Source organism: Sturnira hondurensis, unplaced genomic scaffold, assembly GCF_014824575.4.
Source record: "Sturnira hondurensis isolate 20B ecotype Veracruz unplaced genomic scaffold, ASM1482457v3 Scaffold0019216, whole genome shotgun sequence".
NCBI lineage: Eukaryota > Metazoa > Chordata > Mammalia > Chiroptera > Phyllostomidae > Sturnira > Sturnira hondurensis.
The window spans coordinates 181576-193041 of NW_028091847.1; the positions used below are offsets into that span (position 1 = coordinate 181576).

General features: G+C 47.4%; 1 long non-coding RNA gene across 2 annotated transcripts; it reads left to right on the plus strand.

Annotated features, from left to right (window-relative positions):
* The first annotated feature begins 543 nt into the window (after positions 1-543).
* Positions 544-6000, plus strand: LOC118974266 (uncharacterized). Of its 2 annotated transcripts, none has more exons than XR_005063843.1 (3): positions 544-599; positions 4802-4895; positions 5653-6000. It is a non-coding gene; the product is annotated as an uncharacterized LOC118974266 (long non-coding RNA). The 2 variants fall into 2 exon arrangements; XR_005063844.1 differs by lacking the exon at positions 5653-6000 and adding an exon at positions 5455-5517.
* The last annotated feature ends 5466 nt before the right edge of the window (positions 6001-11466 follow it).

Genomic DNA, 11466 nt, shown 5'->3' on the forward strand with positions numbered 1-11466 from the left:
CAGGGAGGAGCTGCAAAGCTGATCTAGGCAAGTGGAGCATTGTCTGTGCCTCCAACTCAGGCAACTCCTGGGCTGAGAAAACAGTGCAGAGCAGCGGAGGACAGGCTTCCATTTTCAGCTAGGGGCACCCATAGCTCCAATAGGCTTCATTGTCCCTGAGAACTGTGGGGTGGTTATCAGAAGCTCTTGTAGGAACTGCAATGTGCATTTCATTGTGTGGATTTACATTTGTTTTGTTCGCTTCGCTTTGTTTCCTCAGAGTTGCTTCTTGTGTGCATGTTTCTTTTGAATGGTTTTAAATAATGCTAGAGGGAAGGCATCCGCCTGCCACCTCCACTCTATCTTGATGACTTCTAAGCTGAAGAAGTGGGCAGGGACAGCTTCCCCCAGGCAGAGGGTGGCAGCCAGAAAGAGCTGCAGGAGGGAGGGGTGAGGATTACGGAGCCCCTTTTAAGTGTCCAGATTTCCGTGTATGTGATCAGATTCCATTCTCACTGCAACCCTGGAAATAATAACCTTGGTTATTCCCATTTTGTATTTTGTAGATGAGGCAACACTGAGGCTCAGAGAAATGGAGTCACTTGTATCACCCACAGCAGGTAAGTGGCAGAGCCAGGATTAGAACTCAGGTCCGACCCCAAAGCTTCTCTCACCTCCTCGGTGCCTCTAGGCTCAAAGGGGAGAGGCAGGGCTGCCCCACCTCTCAGGCTTAGAGTCAACTGCCCCAGAACCACTCCTTCTCCCACCCCTTGGAGGATCATGTGTCTAAGGGCTTGTCCCCTCTTAGGGGTATGAATGAACATCCTCAGCATTAAGACACATCAGTGGGAAAAAGAAGAGGACAGTGCCTGAGTCTGGAGGACGCAGTCCCCCTAGATAGATAGGCCCCTTGGCTGGGCTCCGCTCTCGGGGCCTCTGGGGAGGACACATATGTTGAAAAGTTGTCAGGGGGTAGAAGGTATTCCAACTGGCCGTGTTCACTGGCAGGAGAAAGTATTGTCCAAGGAACTCCATGCAGGTGGATTTATGTATGGTCAACACCCCCCAGACACTCTGTGTCTGACTGCTTAGAAAAGCCACGGGGTCTGCATGTTCGGGGTTTGCTGAATAACACCACCCTGGATGACAGAACTGGAGGGTCCCCTGGGCTTATCCCATTGAACGTCCTTATGTAACGACACACGGAGGAGCGAAGTCACACAGCACATTTACCCCGCCAGCTCCACACCCCCATCTCTCAGCAACCAGCTCAGTGCTCTGTCCCCTCCCGAATGGCTGTCACCAACCTGGGTAGCAGCCACATCACAACCATTTGGCTCTGGCTTAGAATCTCCAGGGAGGATCCAGGAATCCACATTTTAAGAAATGTCCAAGGCAATTCTTATGCCTGTTGGGTAGGCCATGCAAATGAGGTTTAAACAAACTTCAATTTTAGGATGTTTTACCAAGCAGAGCTAAGGGACTGGCTTAAGGATAACCTGACTTTACTCACCCTCCTCTTCCCCTCCTGCATAGTGCCAAGTGCAGCAAAGGGTCCTGCCCAGTGGATAAGTAACCTGGATGAGGCACGAAAGGTTAAGAAGCGGCAGTCATCATTTAGAGGGGTCCTCACCCTCCAGGTCAACATAGTCTGCCATTCAGCCCACATCATTCTTTTGGGCCGTTAGTCTGGAAAGTTTCCCCTTCATGGTGGAATGGCAAAGACCTAGCCAAAGAGTCCAAAGAACAGGATTCTAGACCCAGCTCCAGGGCTAACTGTGGAACCGGGGAGAAAGCAGGCATCCCCACAATGGGCCTCAGTCACTTCCCTGCTATTCCAAAACCTGCACCCAGTGGTGCCCCACCCTGCTCACTCTCACATCACGGGTCCCTGTGATTCACTGATGGAAGACCCAGCCGAATCACCGGTGTTCTCCACCACACCCATCTAGACCTGGAACATGGTAAGTGCTCCATAGAGTTTTGTTATTCAGAAGAAATTAATTTGGAGGTTGAAGCATTGTGGGAGTTTATTTTGGTTTGAGACTGACTCAGGGTCACAGGCACATAAGAAAGAAAGGATGTTCTCCTGGAAGACCTGTTTTATGAACAACTTTTTAAAAGCAGTGTCTCTGGATTTTATTTTATCACATGATGTGTAGCCCTGTACAAACGTATGCTGAACCAGCTGACCTGAAAGGAGCTGTTGGAGCTGGTCGAGGGATGGCAAGGGAAAGTCCTGTGGTCTCCACATCGAGCGTGGGGACTGACACCAGACAGAGGTGTGAGTGGGAGGGAGGCAGGAGGCCTGCCAGGTGCAGACTTGGGGGTGGTGAGCTGACTTGGAGACACACTGGGGACATTCTGATTTCAAAAGAGCCTGACTGTGGGGTATACACTTTGAGACAAGGAATTAATTATAGCTGCTTGTGAGGAAGGTAGAGGAGGCTTCAGGAAGCATATGCCGGATTTCAGGCAACGTCGGAACAAACTTAGAGACTGACCTGGTGGCTGAGCCAGTCCTGCAGGTTTCTAAGAGAAGGTAAGTACAACCTTCAGGACGGGGGCTCTTATTACAGAGCTTAGAGCAGACCCTGGCACAGGAGGGCTGCAACTGGGTGTTCACATTCTGACTCGATTTTTATGCAAAATCTCCCAAATTTTAAGACTGGTTACAGGTTCATGGAAATGCAGACCATTCTGTGGTCACATCCCATGATGGTCTCATTCTAACCTTTTCAATCGTCCCACCATTGACCTAACTTACCCTCTACCAGCTGGTGAACTTTTTCTTTAGTTCCTAATTAAGGTCCTAAGAAAGAAAATCTAATTGGCCTGGCTCATCCTTTTGCATCATGCCAGGCCAGGCCATGACTGGTGGCCTTTAGGTCAGGTGCCTACCCCTGCCCAGTCCAATCAGCTGTGGCCAGCAGGCAAGAGCAGGCGTGGGGGCCAAGCGAGGCCTCTCAGTCAGCATAGCTTGTGGACCGGCCAGTTCCCCTACACAGGCCGCAGTCAGGCGGGCCTGGCAAACATGTCAGTACATGTGTGTTATCTGAAACCCCAGACAGCCTCTTTCTGTCAGCATTCTCCAGAGAAACAGAGAAAGAAATATGTGTGTATATTAAGTATATAAATGGAATACATACATATGTATATATCCTTGGGGGTGGTGAGCTGACTATAACTGAGTAGTATGTGTACTATATATAACGTACACTTATACATATACATATACGGAGAGAGACAGCTTTATTTTCAGGAATTGGCTCTTTCAGTTGTGAAGATTGGTGAGTCCAAAATCCACAGGACAAGCCAGCAGCTTGGAAGCTCAGGCAGGAGTTAGCACTGGGGTCTTGAAGCAGAATTTCTTCCTCTCTGAGAAACTTCAGGGTTAGCCCTGAAGGCCTTTAACTGGGTGAGCCCCATGCACGTAATTGAGAGTAACTTCCTCTCAATAGGTCCACTGATCGCAGATGTTAATCCCATCTACAAATTACCTTCACAGCGACACCTAGATGAGTGATTAGATATGTGAGTACTATAATCTAGCCAAGTTGACACAAAAATACTCTCACACAGCACTGGGAGGTAAATACCACGTCTCCCGCTTTATATACGAAAAGACCCAGAGTCAGTCCGGGTGAGTAACCTGCCCGTGGTGGCAAGGGTGGTGTGTGTGGTCCAAAGCCCGACCTTTAACTCCTGCACGGCCTGCCTCTCAGGCAGGCTGGAGGGCTGAGGAAGTCTGAGGTGGCTTTGTAAACTTACTCCTTTCCAGGAAGGGCTTTGAGAAAAGGTATTTCAGGGTTTTTTGGAGGTAACATTTGCTTCTTTTTTTCTTTTCCTTTTCCCACAATTTCTTGCATTCTTCCTAGTCTCCATACAAAACTAGAAGAGTGGTCTCCTTGCCCACTAATAAAATTATAAAGCTGTTTTATAAACTGCTTTCTTCCTCTCTTCAAGAAGCTTTGTCTGCATTGGTTAGAAGCAGGAGGAAAAATGATAAACAAAAAGAAAACGGGTCAGCATTTCTAGTTTCTCAAGCTGCTTTCCAGTAACAGAAGAGGCAAAGAAAGCTCCAGAGATAGGCATGAATTGGGCTAAAGATGGTTTCTCCTGAAGAGACGCTGCTTCTCAGCGAGGGCGCATTTATTTAATTAGCTCTGCTGGCGCACCTTCTCCAGTCACAGATTTTGAGTTAGAGTGACTCTGAAGATGAGGTCTCTGGTTTAGTGCTCACTGTGTTAACAACAAGGTCGGTAATGACGATGGTACCTTTCTATGTGTACATAATGCTTTTCAAAGGCACTAACCCACACGGTGGAGGCACGCTTACAGGGACGTCAAACTCATTTTCACGGGGGGCCACATCAGCCTTGCGGTTGCCTTCAAAGGGCTGAGTGCAATTTTAGGACTGTATAAATGTAACTACCGCTTAACAGTTAAGCAAGGGCTCGTCGCTGCCACTGGGTAGAAACAAGGTGCCGGGCTGGATAAAACAAGGTGCGGGGTGGGGGGGGGGGGGGGTGGATTCAGCTCTCTGGCCTTGTGTTTGCCACCTGTGCTCCAGGATGTCCCTGGCCCAAGGTCCCATCTGTGCTCCCAGCAGTCCTGCTAAGAGACATCTCTGGTGTCTTTGTGAACTAGAGGATAGAACATTGTTGATTAATAAAAATTCCTAGAATATAGGAGCCAGAAGGACCCTCTACCCAGCTCTTTTATTTTACAGATGAGGAAACTGAGACCCAGAGAGCAGGTGACTTGTCGACACAGGGTGCCCAGGAGCTGCACCGTAGAAAAGGCTTATCTTTCTTTGCAGTAAAACTATCCAGCCTGAGCTGCTTTGAGCTGACAGAGAAGAACATGCTCCCAGTCTCCAGGGGCAGCAGCGAGCTCTATAAAAAGGATGATGTGTGAGTTGATTCTGCCCCCTGTTATCCTTGGCGTGGCTTTGCATGCCAGTCCTTAACCCTTCACAGAGCTCTGGGCAGTGTCTCCACAGTGGGTGAGAAAAAGGGCAAGGCGATCCCTTGGAAGAGCAGGAAATACGGAGAATTCCTGAGAACAAGTGAAGGAGATGAGCTCAAGGAGCCTGAGGAGAAGGAGAAGGGAGAACTGGGAGGGGGAAGGGGCTGAGAAAGCCTTCCTTCCAGCTCCTCCACTAACAGAACAGCACTTTTGACAGATTTTCCTTATTTGTCTCTGAAGAGGATTTCAGAGTATTCAAGATGGACTCAAGTGGTTGCCAAGCAACAGTGTTACCATCATCACTGCCATGGAAACCCTTTCTGTGGCACAATATAAATATTTTCCTTTAAGAATGAGACGAGGAGTTGCGTGGGTGACAAGTTATTTTCTAATGCTCACGGGCCGTGGCCAGAGCCTGCAATAGATGGGAGAAAAGAAAGGACCAAATTAGCTTAAACTCTACATAGTTCACCAAACAGGCTGTTTTTATTTGTTTGTTTTTAGGTATAAGAGCCAAACTATGAGGGGGAAGGGCAAAAATATCAACAAAAATAGGCCATAGTTCTAAAGTGGAGAGGAAAGACCTTCCCATTTTTTTCTTGTTTGTTTGTTTTCCTCATGGATGAACTGTAGGACTGGTTGGTTGGTAGAAGTCATAAACATATTTTAAAGAGCTTACAAAACCATGTCTTCCTCCTCCAGACTCCTCCAGTGCAGGATGGAGCTTTAAGAGCATCAAGAGCACCAAAGATTTCTGGGAGCAGTAGTTACACGGTGACAAAGGAGAAGGGACATTTTGGGGCCTCATGTACTACATCAGAAGTTAGAGCCACAAAAATGCTTCTTACTTTTGCTACCTTGAGCATGTCCCCATGGTCACAAGGTGTTGTGGCCACACCATTGCTGCATTCAGCTTCCTCAGAAGAAATTTCTGTCACCTAGGTGAGGAGACAACACCAGATGACCTCTGAGGTCACTTCCAGTGTGAGATTCTAGGATTTCCAGGTTCACACTCTCAAGAGTTTATGATTCTTCCCTAACTGGTATGGCTCAGTGGGTTGGGTATCATTCCTCCAACCGAACGGTCACTGGTTCAATTCCCAATCAGGGTACGTGACTACATTGCAGGCCAGGTCCCCAGTTGAGATTGGTGGCGTGTGAGAGGCAACCAATTGGCATTTCTCTCCCTCACTTTCTTCCTCCCTTTCCCCCTCTCTAATAATAAGTAAATAAAATCTTGTTAAAAAAAAAAAGATCCCCCAACTCACTCATTCGTTTAAAAAAAGGAATTTATGATTCTAAGAGTCAATGATTCTATATTCGAAGATGCTCTGATTGTATCATTCTAAGAGCCTGTTATTTTAATTGACAGGCAAAATGAATCCAAGGGCAGCAGCTGGGGTCTGGGCATGGAGTGGAGGAACTGGTCACCGCTGTGCTGCTGTGCTGGCTGGCCTGTGTCTCATCCCTTCCAGGGCCCAGAGCACTGATGTCAAGGCCTCTGCCTGGCTCTTCTCCAGGTGGTTTCTGATACTGGAGTTTTGCTGCCTTACATCTCTGGTCAGGGAGCTGATGATGAAACGGCCTCACGGAAGGCACAGCCAGGCTGCAGCGCTGACTAGGGCCTGAAAGCGGCCAGCATCCTCACTTGTGAAAGCTGGCCACCTGGANATTGACAGGCAAAATGAATCCAAGGGCAGCAGCTGGGGTCTGGGCATGGAGTGGAGGAACTGGTCACCGCTGTGCTGCTGTGCTGAATGGCCTGTGTCTCATCCCTTCCAGGGCCCAGAGCACTGATGTCAAGGCCTCTGCCTGGCTCTTCTCCAGGTGGTTTCTGATACTGGAGTTTTGCTGCCTTACATCTCTGGTCAGGAAGCTGATGATGAAACGGCCTCACGGAAGGCACAGCCAGGCTGCAGCGCTGACTAGGGCCTGAAAGCGGCCAGCATCCTCACTGTGAAAGCTGGCCACCTGGACTGCATTTCTTTCCCTGGGCTGTTGGTAGGAGAATGACAGCGGTCCTCTAACCAAGGGACCGGACCTTGCAGGTCTGCTCCAGAGGAAGGGTGGAGGGAGAGGGTGGCTTTGCATGGACGCTCGCACTATAGCAAGATGAAGAATCAGGCCCGGGGCTTCAGCGTCTCTCAGCCTGGTTTCCTGCTCTGCAGGAGGGGGGCGGGTGGGAGGAACAGCACAATGGATGGAGCCGGCAATAACCAAATCCGTGAAATGACTCAGGTTTAGAAAGGAGGCGGGTCCACTTCTTTGACACTTTTCAGAGTGCCAAGGAGTCCTCCTCATCAGGAGAGGGAGGCAGTGCTGGAACCCAGTGAAGAAACACCACTTCCTTCATGGCATAGTCAAATAAAAGCGCAGTTCCAGAACAGGACTGTGACAATTTCATTTCAAAGAAATCATCAGGTAAATTCATGGATGATGAATCCTTGGCAAAATTTTTTGGTTTTTCCTTCACTGTGAAAATAGTTTTATTGCTGGGTTGGTTTATATAATTAATATATGGTGTTTGGAATAATTCGGAAAACATATAGAATGAAAAGAAGAACTTTTAAAAGTCACTTTAAACTCCCCAGCCAGAAATGACACCATGAACCGTTTGTTCACAATCACTCGTATACACGTAAATGTTGCATATATACATACCCATGCATCACTTGACATATAGTAAACTAACTCATGCATGTTGTTTTTATTTTGGGAGATTTTTTTAATGCCATCTGTTGCTCTCTCGCCTTCCTGCCTCCCTGCCGCATGCCTCTGCACCAGCAGGCACCTGCCTTCCCACTGCAGGGAACCCATCATAGCCACCTATGAAAAATTATATTTGAGAAATATTTCCAAGTCTTATGATTTACATCTACTCTTTTTATTAGTTTAACCCCTGGTGCTGCACCCAAAGGTACTGAGATGCTTGGAATGCATCACGGGCTTTAGGACAAGGGCAGGGAGGGTTCAGAAACAAGCAGATCCCATCCCACAGTGAGGGACGTTGGGGGGACCTTGGGCCTGTGCCAGCCACTCCGAGTCTCCTCCGTAAGGCCCAGCATGCCTGCTTCACAGGGTGTGGGAAAGGGAGATGATGAAGGTGAATGGACCATCTGAAGAGGGAGGAGGTAGAGAGCAGGGAGGAGGGGGCTAGGCACAGGGTAAATCTTGAGTAAGTTGTGCTTCTTACTACAGGAAAGAGGTAAGTAATTAGGACTTGGGGGACCACTCCAGTGGCAAATGTATCAATCAAACTGTAAATACGATCTGAAAAGTGTTCGGGGGGGGGGGGAGGAAAAGGTAATTAAAAAAGGCTTTTTGAGCAAAGTGCAAGGGCAGAAGGAGAAAACAAATATAATAAATGCCTCCTCGGGCCAGTTGGTTGGTTTTGGAAATTTTGCACCTTAAAGTAGGTGGTTTCACACCCTGTGAGGGCGTGACAGGAGCAGCAGGTAAGAGAACCACAGGGAGCAGGTCTAGGGAACAACAAATGCTGCAGCTCTTTGATGACGCTGGGGGATGGGAGGGTGGGATGGCTGTGAAAAGCCCCAGGAGGACTCCATAGGGGTCTGTAAGTCATCTTGTGTCTTGAAGATCAAACAATCATGAGGCTTGGGAGGGATCTTAGAGGTCATGTGTCCCTATCCTCTGAGAAGAGGACCAGTCTGCCTGGAGGAGAGAGGCGACTTCTGAGGCCCCACAGCCAGCCAGCTAGTACAAAGTCTGGGAACAGGGAGTGCCAGGGCTGCCTGTGGCTCTTCCTCCTTGAATGGGGAGCAACAGGCCTGCAGGAAAATGTTACATCCCCTAAAAGCAAGCACAACCTGGTAACCTGTCCTCGCCTGATTCTATCCACCTGAATGACTCTGGCTCCTGCAAGGGCTGGAGCCCCGAGGGAGGGTTGGCCTTGTGAGTGAGCTGGGCCAGGTCTCAGTCCAACCATGTGCTGCCCTGAGATGTCCAGATGCCAGTGGTACCCACTGCCCCATTCAGCTCTACCCGACAAAATGGAAAATTTTCCTAGATCGTTCAGAGGTGGCCCTTAGTCTGCTGCCAGGAGGCTGCTTCACTCAGATCCTCTTCTAAGCAAAATTTCACTAGGAATTCCTCCTCTCTTTCACCTCAAGGAGGAAGACAGAGCACCTGGGTTCTTTCCATACCTCCGGGAGACCGTGAGACTCAGAATGTGACTTGGTAATGGGGCCTGCGTCACACCTGCTTGCCCCTGAAGCCTGTTGGCAGAGTAGGATGCTTCCCCTCCATACCATTCATTCCATTACATTCCATGAACATTTGCTGTGACAGATGCTGGTGGAAGAGATACGTATTTTTGCCACATATAATGCGCACCCACTGTTTCAGTGCACATTATATATGGGAGACACAGAATCATTGTATCCATACATAATGTGCATTCTTATTTTTCCCTCAAAAATTTGGGCAAAAAGTGTGCATTGTACACATCCTAAATACAATAATTTAGAAATGGTCCCTGTTCTCAGGAATCATAATTTTACAAGGGTACATAGACATGACAAGATAAACCTAACCTTCACAGAGAGTACTTTTTTCTTCTTTCTTGCTAGTCCTTCACCTAGTTCTTTATCTCTCAAACAACAGCTCCTCCCTGACTTGGGATTCTGCACAGACATGCCCCCCTCCCCCATATCCTGGTGTAAACTCCTTGTGTAATACCCTGCCTGGAGTCCACGGGCGGCTGCAAACTGGTGCACTGATTGTGGCCACCAAACCTGCTGTGGCTGGTCCACATCAGGTTTTATCAGTTTATGTTTAATTTGAGCCGACCTTGAAAAATTTAGAAGTTTCACATAAATGTATTGCTCTCCAGCTTCTCTTAAAAATAGGAAACATTTGCGACCCATTTGGGTCGTAATTGGCAATAATGGAGCTGAAAGCAACTGTGACCCAGATGAATGAATCAGCTCATCCACAAAACCACAGTGCTGCACGTCAGGAGGGCAAGAAAGGAAGTGAGGCTCATCAAGCTGATAGGCCCTTACTATCTGATGGGATGACCGTTGTTTCCCCTTTCAAATATATCTTCAGTTTCATGCTCTTTCAGAATTTGCTGGCCTTTGATGTAAGGTCCCGCTTCCATTTCCTTGAGTATAAGGAGGCCCTCCCTCCCCTGATGGTCACCTGGCAATTCTTAAAGGGGCCATGATTCATATTTGTTCACAAAATAAAACATGTAATTTTGATGTATTAAGGAAAGGGGGTATAGTGGGTGTTTAGCTACTCACTGGTGAATACATCATCCATCTTTCTCAGAATCATCTTCTTTATACACAATGAAGAAATTTTAAATTTTGAGCCTAATATTCCATAATAGACTTTTTAGACAAGCCATAGACTTTTTAATTTGACACAACTCCAACCACTATTTATTGCCTCCTCAACACTGGGTTTAAATATTGGTTGCCTTTTATTATCATCCTCCCATCATTAAACAGTGGTAAACACTATTTTTTATGATAGTGAAATATATTTCTTTACTCATTCTCATGTCTCTCTGAAGGTGGTAAAAACAAAAGCTAGAGAGAGAAGGCCAAGTACTTGAAAAAAACTGGAACATAGTTCCTAGTGGAATAAAAACTATTTTTATATACTTAATATGCTAAGTGGACCTAAGTTGAGTTTTAAATTTTTTCTTAACTTACTCACTTACATAATCTGCCTGACCCTCACGGATGTTCACACCAGCATTTAGAGCTAATAACACCTCACAGACCAGGCACAAGGCCTGCAATTTCCCTCTTCCTATCTGCAAGGCAGGGAGGGAGCGGGTATGACTAATAACCACCATCTCACAAAGCTCTGCTGAAGCCAGAGAGAGAGTGAGAGCAGTCCCTGAAGCAGGCACTGCGAACAGCCCAGGATTTGAACCCATCCTTCTTGGCCTGAATCCTGCCTCCACTACCCACTCTGGAATTTTAAGCAATTCTCTGTCTGAGCCTCGTATCTTGTACAAATTGTGGATGATACCACCCACTTTGTTGGACTGATGTGCCAACTAGATGTAACATATTAAAAGTGGAGTGGTCAAGGCATGCGATGGGTAAATGTGGCTATTCCCCAGTTCCATGCTAACTTGGCAGCAGCAGCTCAGAGCCTGGCCAATAGCTGTGTACGGAGTGTCCTCTTCGCGGAGTGTTTTGAATGCTGTGGGGAAAGCTGCCTACACCAAGTGCTCAAGATGGTTTGGATTGCAAAGAGATGTTAGAAAATCTTTGAAGTGGTTTTGTGAAAACAAGACTTTAATTCATGTGAAAAAAATTAGTAGAAGACTTATTGCTTCTCCTGCTTATTTTTCTAATATGCACTGTTCAGGCCTGGGACATGAGTGGGTTACAGACTCAGGGCTTCTCCGCAATAATTCTCACTGTGATTGCAGGGGCAGCAGAACAATGCTGCAAAGACATTACTACAGCGATTCTCCGGCTTCTTTTCACATTAAGACTGGTTGATATGCAGATCCCCGGCCATAACAGA